The sequence below is a fragment of the Dermacentor albipictus genome, chromosome 8 (assembly GCF_038994185.2).
Source record: "Dermacentor albipictus isolate Rhodes 1998 colony chromosome 8, USDA_Dalb.pri_finalv2, whole genome shotgun sequence".
Classification (NCBI taxonomy): Eukaryota; Metazoa; Arthropoda; class Arachnida; order Ixodida; family Ixodidae; genus Dermacentor; species Dermacentor albipictus.
Genome location: NC_091828.1, coordinates 129,270,429 through 129,281,459, shown reverse-complemented (window position 1 = coordinate 129,281,459; position 11,031 = coordinate 129,270,429). Strand labels below are relative to the sequence as shown.

Sequence of the window (11,031 nt, the reverse complement as noted above, 5' to 3'; positions counted from 1 at the left end):
CGCAAATCGAGCTATCAGAACGTGCATGACACGCATGCATGACATAACATGAATGACATGCCGCGAAGCTAGCATGGATGTCGTCACGTCATCATCATCATCAGCTTATTCTGACGTCCATCGCAGGACGAAAGCTTCTCCAGCGATCTCCAATACCCCTGTCTTGTGCTAACTGGTTCCACGTGTCTTCAAGTTTCCCAATTCCATCACGTCCACATTATTCTCTGCCGTCCTCGACTGTGCTTCCCTTCCCTTAGCACCCATTCTGCAACTCCAATAGACCAGCAGTTCTCTCCCTTACGCATTGCAATGTCTGCCCAGCACGACTTCTTCCTCATAATGTCAACCAGAATATCAGCTATCCCCGTTCGCTCTCTAATCCACATCGCTGTCTTCCAGTCTATTATCATCATGCCTAATAATTTTCATTGCATCGCTCGTTGCGCGGTCCTCAACGTCTTCCAAAGCTTCTTTGGTAACTTCCAAGTTTCGGCCCCATACGTTACTAACGGTAGAAAGCAATGGTTAGCAGTAAGCTCCCTGGTCATGATTTAGTAATGCCTGCCGTAAGCTCTCCTGCTAATATTTTATTTTTGTTAATTTCCTTGATCAGAGGCCCCTGCGACTAATTAAGCTCAATAAACGTATTTCTGCGCAGGTTCTAGAGGCTGACTGCCGACCATGACATTCGTTCTCTCGCCACGCTGCGGAACATTACTTTTCTCTTCTGCATACTAACTCTCAGTCAGACTTACACTTTCTTCGACATGTTCCTCAAACGTTTGTTGCAAATAGTCTGCAGTGTTGCTGAGTATGCCAATGTCATCTACAAACCGTAAGTTGGTGAGCTATTTACCGTTAGCCCTCACTTCTAACCATTCCTAGTCTAACTGGTTGCACACCTTTAAGCATTGAGTGATAGCATTGTAAATATTTTGCTATTGATCATATGAAGCCTTTTGCAGATATCTGGCTATGCAAAGTCTGCGCGTTAGTGTCATCCGTTCGATATTAACATTCGTGGGAAACTTCGTTTTTGACCACTGTTCGGAGCCAGTGCGCTGCTGCCTAGGTGCCCCGATCTAATCATTCCAGCTACCTGATTCAAGCACAGGTAGCGCGCGTTTCATGTACAGCCAATATCAACGCCTTAACTGGCAATGTTCATTTATCATATACTGTAAGCTTGTTCACTTACTCCCTTATAATTAGGGTGTAAATTAGAAAGACTGGGGGTGTTCCAAGGGTGTTTTCTTGTTGAACGCCCTTTTGCGCTGAAAAAGGGTGTTTCAAGGGTGTTTACAAGGGGTGAAAAGATGAATACACCCGCATTACACCCATAAGGGTGTGAAAATTTTAAGAGTGTAAACGTATACATGGCATAGTGCCTCAGTTTAAGTCACCCTAAAAATACTCAGACTGATTTCTTTTCGCAGTCGCTTATGGTTGCAAATACACTCAGCGTTAGACTGTCACTGTATAGCTTGCACAAAATACGGAGTCACTTTTATACTGCCGCACTTGAGTTTCCATACTTAACCTTGTCTAAATATCCCGTCTTCCCAAGCAAGCGGCGTGGTGAAGTGGTTAGAGTACCTGACTTGTGGAGAGGACGTGAGTTCGAATCCTGTTCTCGGGCACATTTTTTTTTGTACCTCATTAATTTTTTATTAGGGTATAAATGCCTAATTTAATTAATTCCACCCTTGCGGAGCATCGGAACGAATTACCGTTACTCCCTTGAGGACCATCGGGCAGGGGCAACTGTTAGTCCCCGAAGTAGTAAGCGCATGGGGAGTAACAGTTCATCTCATGTCAGTTCGTCCCCAAAAGGACTAATGGTTGTGGCAAATCAGTTAGTCCCCAAAAGGACTAACCTCCCTACCCCTTTTAGTCCTTTTTTTCTTAGAGTGTAAGATACGATGACGTCGTACGATACGGGTGGCACGAAAATGGTACGGCATCTTGAACACCTGGCGCGTCAGGACAGGCTCTGTCGGTAGCATTGCGCGTTCTCAGGAGCGAGCACGCCATGGTGTCAAACACATGTGCCTCAAGAGATGGAGTTTCCTACAATTACTGCATAGCGGAAACTCGGCCACCGTGGGAATGACGGGCATAGTACATGGATTTGTCTGATCTCCGGAAGTTCTTGTGGCTTCGTTTATTAAGCTTCATCTGGGCCTAAATTTCAGAGCAATTTATGCTTTTCCTTAATGCGTAGGGTAATAGGAATCCGCAAGCGCGCATAACCGCAGTCAGTTGCAGTGGTTCTGCTTGTGTGGCGTAATGGTTTCAATGTCGGGCTTTTGTGCTGGATGTCCTGTACGTGTTTGAATCCTGCCGTCGGACAATTTTAATAACGTTTATTTGATAATTTGTAACGCAAAAATGTCTTTAAACATGGCTATTTCGTAAAGTCACGAAGCTATTTAAAGCCAATTGGATGAAGTTTACGCAAATCCATGTGTACTACCCGTCATTCCCATGCTGGCTGAGCTACCCCGCTTGCAGCTCCCGAAGACACTAGTGCCACAGTTCCCTCCAGTTATTGTAGAAACTCTGTGCCTCAAGATGAGCAGTGAATTCGCTGACGCGAAATCGAAGCGTGACCTACTATAAACTGTTTTTGTCTGCCCTCCGCTAGGATGTGTGTTAAATACGGAGCTGCTGTTGGTAAACGAAGTTTCAATGCAAGTTGCATACTTTCCTTAATTTCGTGGCGATAGGTTGATTATTAGAAGACAAAGTGAAGGTCAAAGATCCCCCCACTTTTTTTTTCTTTTTTGATTTTACGCCGTAGCCTTAGCAGGCGGGAGTCTGGCGTCACGGATTCCAAAGTATTTGTTCGTACTGGGGCCGTTGTAGCGCAGTGGAGGTTCTTTAAACATGCCGAGTTATGTGTTCGGCTATTTTAGAATACAATTTAGTCCATTTTTGCCCTTGAGAACTTGACTAAACCCGAGCAGACGCCGTCAAAATCCATGGAGTCACGGCTGGCTGGTGCGGGAACTTCAAGGCTGCGTCGCCACCCGCCTCTCTCTCTCTCTCTCTCTCTCTCTCTCTCTCTCTCTCTCTCTCTCTTCTCCCTTACGATTCCGTCTTCTCGGTAAGAGTGACTTTTTGGAATTGCGGAAGGGTAATTTACTAATACAGCTGAGAAATTCGTTCTCTGTAGTGCCCCTTGAAGTGCGCGAAAATATAATAGTCGGCCCTTAGCTTCTTCTACCGTCATTGTTAGACAGTTTAGTTCAACGTGCCTTGAAGCTTTGTGCGCAGAAACGTGATGATTCTGCGTGCCTTACACGTAACAACAGGCAGTCCACGTGCGTAGGAGCTCTGCGTGTATCTCGAGTGATCGAAATGTGCTCACGGAGATGGTAGCGAACTTCTTTTTTTTTTTTTTGCGCGTCACGTACGCACTGTAAATCTATGCGGCTGCCTTGCGCGCCCTTACGTATACTTGAAGAGCTCCTTACGCACGTGAAAGCAAAACTGTATGTTTGTATTAATTGCTTCCTGCCGCACGTGTGCCCGTGCGAGTGCTAATGGAGCTGCTATACGTCGAATCGCCCAGCAGCTGAACGCCGTGCAGGTGCACAGTATCCGCCCTCCTCGCTTTGGCGACAGACGCCGCAGTCCGCCAGAACTCGAGCACAGCATTTGAACGCTGGGCGGAATTCGTCGCGCATTAGTTGAAAAGAGCGGAAGCCGCGCACCGAAACACCGAGCAAAGGGGCGTATAACCTTTCTCGCGCCATTCTTGGCGCGATCGATTCGCTCTCACGGTTAGAAACTGTCCACCGCAGTAAACTGTGCCTGTATGCTCTGTCCGAAATTGCGGGCCGCGCTTATCGACCCGCGCTTATCGACCCGCGCATATGATGTAGTGGTAGACGCATTTAATGCGTTGTCATTTGTAGTGTCAAAGTAGAAGAAAGTGTATAACTGTGAAGTATGGGAAGCCTGTGATGTGGTAGAGGGAAGAGATGCGATGGGAGAGCTTAGAACACACACACGCACGCACAAACGTCATATATATGAACAACAAAGCGAAGGTAACTGCAAGCACACATACTCACAGTTTATTTATTTATTTATTTATTTATTTATTTATTTATTAGGGTTAACATCCCTAAGCAACAGTTCGGGTGATGATAGGTGTCGCAGTGGAGGGCCGCGGATTAACTATGACCACCTGAGGATTCTTCGACGCGAAGCTGAATTCTAGTAAACGCGAGCATTTTTTTTTTCATTTCGCGCCTGTCGCGACCGGGGAATCGAACCCGCGACCTCGCACTCGGCCATCGCATCTTGTGAAGAAGAGGCCACGAAGGTAAATGACGTCAGATTTTCGGCCCGTCCCTCATCGTGGGTACGTGCCATGGTATAGAACAGCAACACACTGACGTCGGCGGAATTTCACGCCGCGCGAAATGTGGCAGCGTGCCGTGCACGCGGGCGCTTGCCGCTCCGTTTCGTCTGATCCACTTCGGCAGATGCGTGGTCTCCCCCGAGACTCGCGCCGTGTAGTAGCGGCCGTCACGGAGGCCACGGCGGCCGAGCCTTCCGCTGTTGCTGCCGGCCGGCCCTCCTTCGTGCCGCCGTTGCAACCGCGTCCTGTGCATGCGGAAGCGGCCGTCACTCCCGGAACGCCCCGCAGTTCTGCGCGCCGTCTCCCGCTTAAAAGCGTGCAGCGGCGCGGAAGGTGGCCAGGCGCTCTGCGACGGTCGCTTTAATCTTGGGTGAACAAGGGATTGGTGCTGCGTTATCACCGGCGAGCGAGTAAAGCTTTTACTCGGGGTAGTTAGCTTTTGACATGATGTTGAATTGAATTCTGGGCTGTTGCCTGACGAAACCACGATTTATTTATGAGGCACGCCGTAATGGGGGAAGGCGGATTAATTTTGACCACCAGGGGATCTTTAACGTGCCCCCAGATGCACGGGACAAGGGCGTTTCTGCATTTCGCCCCCCATCGAAATGCGCCCACTGCGGCCGGGATTCGATCCCGCGACCTGGTGCTTGGCAGCGCAACACCGTAGCCGCCAAGCCAACGCGACGGGTTTGACATCATGTAAAGCGAGTAAAATGTATATATACATTGCACGATGATACATGTAAAGCTGACGCGCCTCTTTTAGTTCTTGAACTGCGGGTTCGTTTGTTTTTTGAAAGCTTTGCAGCGTAAATTGTGGTAACATTGTACGATAGTACTAGGGGAATAAACGCAACTTCGCGATCCGAGAGGGCCTTAGAGATTTCGCCGGTGACGGAGCACTAACATTATTTCTTTCTTTGTCTTTAATGGCCGTCTGCATACTGTTACGATGAACCTGCGGACACGTTTAGAGTAGCAGAAATTCAATAAAATGATGTCGCGTCTCAGTGCTCCAAACTGTGAGAAAATGTTCCGCGATAACATAGCAGCGATTTTATTGCATGGCAATATTCTTGCAAAGGCTGCGCGCTTGTGGATGCACACAAAATCAGACGAAAGCGAGTTCGACCGTGGGTCCGCAATAACGGTAGCCGTTAGTTTCGACCTAATCTAAGTTACGTTTCATACGTTAGCCGCAAATAACTAGCCTCGTTATGCGCCGTGAGCATGAAGCGCCGATCAGAGTGGACGGAAATGCTTTGACCTCGCCCGCCGCGCCCCATGTGCCGCGTCGTCTGCTCGCAGTTTTCGAGGCCATACGGCGTTGCAGTGTGGATTGAAACGTTGCAGACGGATGTCGCTCCGCTCGCTCTCTGCTGGGCTCTGTACGTTTCATGCATCGTGGGCAACGCCTATTCGAAGGCTAGAGACTCATTGCCGACATTTGTGTCCCAAAGTTTAACCAACCTACTTACTGCGGAAAGAGTAGAGTGAGAATTTGAGGAGGTCCCAGTATAGCCAGTGATTACGCGGCATCCTTCTGTATATCCTCTGTTGAAATTCTGTAATTCTGTAGCGATAAAATTCTAATTTTGACTCTGATTTCGGCGCCCACTGGCCACGGAGCACCCGTCGCGCTCGCGACCTACGCGTCGCATACTGTATAAGCACAAAGGTGGACAAGTAATGTGCTGTTTGACGCATACGCTTACGTCACACGTTGTGGTTGTGATATATGAAGCAGTTATTGCATTGGAACCGTCACGCTTCAAAAACAACCGCACCGCGAAATACGCGTAACGAATTCTCTGTGACCGGTCTGCTTGCGCAGACTTCGCATTGCTGCCCGCTAAGTACGAAAACAGAGTACGGTATGCACATCTAGCTGACGCGAGTTTCAAGAGTATCTTCCGGTTTGGCCCTCTGGAATAACCCGCTTAAATTGATTTGGATAACTATGCGAGTTGCGATAGCCTGCACATATATTGCGTGTGCGCCCTACCAGCTGATTCTAGTTTTGCTTCGCAGTTAGAAAAGTGTTTCATTAATCATTTTCACTTTGAAATGAAAAAAAAAAAAGCTACACACTCGAGCTTATTGTATATGGCGTGCTTCTTATAAATGAACACGTCAAAATCATGTACCCGTAGTTTGCTTCTGCGCAAGAGGCATCTTTTTTCTTTCTTTCTTTTCGGCGAACTTGGGAGTGAAAACACCCCGTCACCGCTAGTCTTATGGGGCCACGAATACACTGGTGCCACTGCGCTGACACACCATACAGAAGGGTCTGTGTAGCGTCCACCAGCAGCGCTGTACGCATTTAGTGAAGGCGAACCTACCCGCGGCGCCCACTCGGCCTACTCGCGCCAGCGTTTTTTTCCTTGTGATGTTGCTTCTTTGGCCGCTGCTTGCAGCCGCCCGCGGGGTGGTGGCATGGTGGTCGGACCCGCCGCCTTTTTGCCGAGGCCGGTCGCAACCGCCGCGTTTCTCCCCGCATAGGCGACGCCCAGTGCGGAGCGTGTGCAGAAATATGCGCGTTCGCCCGTCGCGTGGATCTGCAGTCCAGATTGTATTCATTGCGCATATCGAAGGCAAATAGAGAACGAGAGATAATAACGATTGGTCCCGTATCCAATAATCTTGTGTGAACGTATGGACACCCCACGTAGATACCCGTAGATCCCTATATATAATATGCGGGATGCCCCATGCATTCATACGGACCATGGCACATATACCCCACATTGTATACCTCCCCCCCCCCCCCCACATACACACACATACGCGGACGCACACCACACACACAAAGAAAAAAGGCAAGAAAGAAAGGTCGCCACATTGTGAAGAGGCTCCCGTGTGGGGACCTCTTCGCATTTTGTCTTGCTTTTCTGTTGCTTGTGATCGCCGCCTTTTCTTTTTACTCTGACTGTGATTAATCCCGACCGGACGAGCTGTCGTCAAACCCTTGATTTCGTTGTGCAGTATGATCCCGAATGCGTCGTGCTTAGTTTCGGTTTAGCGTGCGGAGAAAACGCCGTGCCATATATCAACAGGGGGCGCGTTCTGTCGTTTTCCTAACCTGCAGCTGAGCTAACGACGCTCACAATGAACGCGAGGTTATGTCGACGCGGCTGTTTTCTCGTTACGAGCTACGGCCGTGAATAATTCACTGCTTTCTGGTGGATGTTTCCGTGCCCGCCGCGGTAGCCCAATGGATATATATATGGCTTTGCGCTGCTGAACTCTCGAGGTCGCGGATTTGAATTCCGGCCACGGCAGCCGCACTTCGATGGAGGCCAAATGGAAAAGCGCTCGCGTACTTAGATTTAGGTGCACGTTAAAGAAACCCAGGTGGTCAAAATTAATTCGGTGTCCCTCACTATGCACTCTTAAAGAAATGTAAACCCTTTGGGGTGTATATTTGCTATACAACAATATAATCGTCATGTGTTTCGCTTGCGCTTCCTTTTATGCGAAGCATATTACGAGAGCTCAACCCAGCTCCTCAGGCGCGGCGGTGTCGCCATGAAACCACGTGACACCGTGACGTCACGACAGAGGAGAAGTGGCTTTGGCTCAACTCTTGCAAGACGGGCTGGGTGGGAATCGAACCAGGGTCTCCGGAGTGTGGGACGGAGACGCTACCACTGAGCCACGAGTACGATGCTTCAAAGCGGTACAAAAGTGCCTCTAGTGAATGCGGTGTTGCCTTAGAAACGAGCTGTTTCTAAGGCGTGCGTCTCTTGCTCAGGCGCACATTTCGTTGCCGCGCCGAACGCTGCTTTGCTCGACGCTCACCGCGTCCAATGCGGGGCGCGTAGTCGCTGCCCTGTAGCCCATTGTCTTACGCCCCTTGGCGGGTCGACGGGAACGCTGTCGCGTTCCACTCTTGAAGGCGAAGCAGTAATGCATGAGTTGTTTCTTCGTCTAGCCGAACCAAATATAGCCAAGCAACAGCAGTTCACCAGGCTAAACAGTGGTTCAACAACTAAAATAAAGGCTAGTATGCTTCGCATCCTCGGCTTAACCTTACCTAAGCCACAGCCATTTTTTTTGAAAAAACTGCGCTCGCTACTTTCCTGTCCAGAATGCTCTGTAGTGCTCATAACGCGCATGCCGTTCTTGACTTAGAAGTACTGGGCTCGCAGCGTTAAAGAAAGGAAATGTGGACAAGACAGATGACGATTATTGTGTGGCAAGGTACGACCCAAAGGGTGTAATTTTGTTTAAAGGGACACCAAAGGTTGCTATGAAGTCAAGTTAAAGTGATAAAGTAATGCTCTAGAACGTTTAGGGCGTCGATATAATCGCGAACAGAGCTTTAGTAACTGAGAAATTGAGGTAAATGCATGACACGATTTGAGACCCCCAGCGACATTCCGGTACTAGCCCGATGACGAAGGCACTCCTCATCATAATTTATGTCACTAGTACTCAACCAATCGTATTAAAAAGAGCATTTCATTAGGTTATAAGACGAAAGAAAATGCTTCATGTCTTTTTCTGTTCGATTCCAAGAAAAATAACATTTTGCTGTTACCCTTCAGTAGTATCCGTGATCGAAAGGTTTCGTTTTCGCTCGACTCTGCGCCGCGCTCGCTTTGGAGTTTGTTGTTTCGTTATCGCGTCGTGCTGCGCTGGTTCTGCTGGCTCACGAAACTTGCATTTAAAACAAATAGCGAGAATACCACGTCCATGTGATGCCGTCGGATGCGCGAACGGTCCGCGGAACTTGGTCAAGGGCAGTTGCTGCGGCGAATCCAACGTTACTTATCACAGTGTGCCAACGAGTGAACCTCTCCGTTCGAAGTGGTTAAGTGCCATACCTCTGCCACAGCGCGACGGCAAAGAGCCAAAAAATCGCACAGTGTGCTCGCTTCTCTTTCCTCCAGAGGATTACGAGTTCAACGCCGACTTACTGAAGTCGTGAAGAGTGCCTTTCGAAGCAATGCTTTCCCTTAGCGCTGTTCCGTCGGTCTTGCCTGTATTCTCCGTAGCGCAAGAACAACTGCAGGTTGAAGGGGGCGGTGAGCGCGGCATTTGGTTTTCACGAAGGAAAACCTACAAATCTGCGAATATGTAAAGCCATGACATACAGTTGCCGTCGTAGTAGTATGCAACGACGCCGGCAGCGCGAGCCCTCAGCAGCAGGTTGGGTTCATCAATGCTTAAATCGCTGAAGTCGAGCCCAGCATCGCGAGCCAATGTGTCGTTGTCAGGGTCATCCATTACAACGAGCGTCAAAGTTGGCGTCATAAAATAAAGAGCCAGCTTATCGTCGTCCGCTTTCCCTTCCGCTAGCCACCATTGCGCTTTCGCGCTGCTGTCGGCTCTGTCTTGGCTCTGTTTCTGGCCGCGCGTTTGCGTTTTGCTCAGAAAAGCCGTAGCGCCGTCCGCGGGCGCCGTTTTACTCACCGACGGCGCAACGTCACTATGAGACCATGACGTCACCACTCCTCGATCGGAGGGCGGGCGATTTGAACGGCGCTAGAGGTATGCGGACGCTTGAGAACGCATTTTTTTCTTTATAAAAGTCTCTTCTTCGCATGAAACAAGCATTTCGAGGTTTCTGGGATGGTATTTCAACAGCCCACGTTGACCTAATTTTAACCTTTAGTGTCCTTTTAAGAGTATACGGCGAGCTTCATAAGCATATCGAGGTTTTCGCTCGTAAAACCGAGTAACTTAATCTTTTGTGTTTACATCTTCCGTATTAGCGGCACACGAAGGCGACGTGTCTTTTTTGGTAAACTTTATGCCAATAGGTTCATGAAACTCACTGTGCAGCTGACGTGACTGTGGTCGGAAGCTTCGTGCCGTGTGCATGTGCGTGGACGACTGAACTGTCCTGACGGGTGTTTTTTTTTATTCGTCAGGCTATCGGGAAACTTCGAGACCGATTTGCAAACGAACCCACGTATACGCCGGCCAATCAATTCTGGAGGCTCGTTATTGTTCTTGTTTTCAAGCAGTGGTGTTGACTGAAGATTGCCCGAGGGGCAAGTGGTTTTACAGGCTTCTTTTCTTAATTATTATTGAATGATATCATAGCCAAGTTCAGCATTATTTGGAATAGTCAAATATGAATGGGTATTTTTGTTAGTGAGACATTTGCAAAATTTCTACATAGACTGTGTTATGCTGCGTCGGTTTATTATTTCATTCTAGACCGAACTTCTCCTTAACCCCGCATTCGTTGATGCATCTTAACTTGAAGTCCGTACTTGACTATGATCTAAATAACGCTGTCGTGAACGCACCGAAGGAAGCGCAATGAGCGTCGTGGGCACGTTCACGCCAGGTATTAATTAAGATCCAAGTCACGCATGAGCTTACTTAGAGTTAAGATGCATCTATGAATGCGGGAGTTAACCTTCCCTTGCGGTTTCCGCTGCTCGCTAGCGATAAGTTTCGCAACGTAAAATAATAATAATGAGAAATAAAAATAAAAGCAGCACAATCAATGTAATGTGAAGGGTATTGAGAAATAAGTTAGAATTAAATAATTTAATAATTAAACGAAAGAAGCAGCAGATACTTTCGGAAATTTACCAAAGCGGTCGTTTTGTGTCCCGGATTGTTATTGTTAAAACAGTGCTCGTCTTCTTCAGCTGACCGAGTAGCTCTGTCCGCTGTCGTTCCTATTTTTA

The 11,031-nt window shown here is 48.4% G+C and overlaps 1 protein-coding gene across 1 annotated transcript in view; it reads left to right on the top strand.

Moving 5' to 3' along the window:
- wge (winged eye) overlaps positions 1 to 11,031 on the top strand; it is a 215,585-nt gene that overhangs the window by 83,737 nt on the left and 120,817 nt on the right. The window lies entirely within an intron of this gene.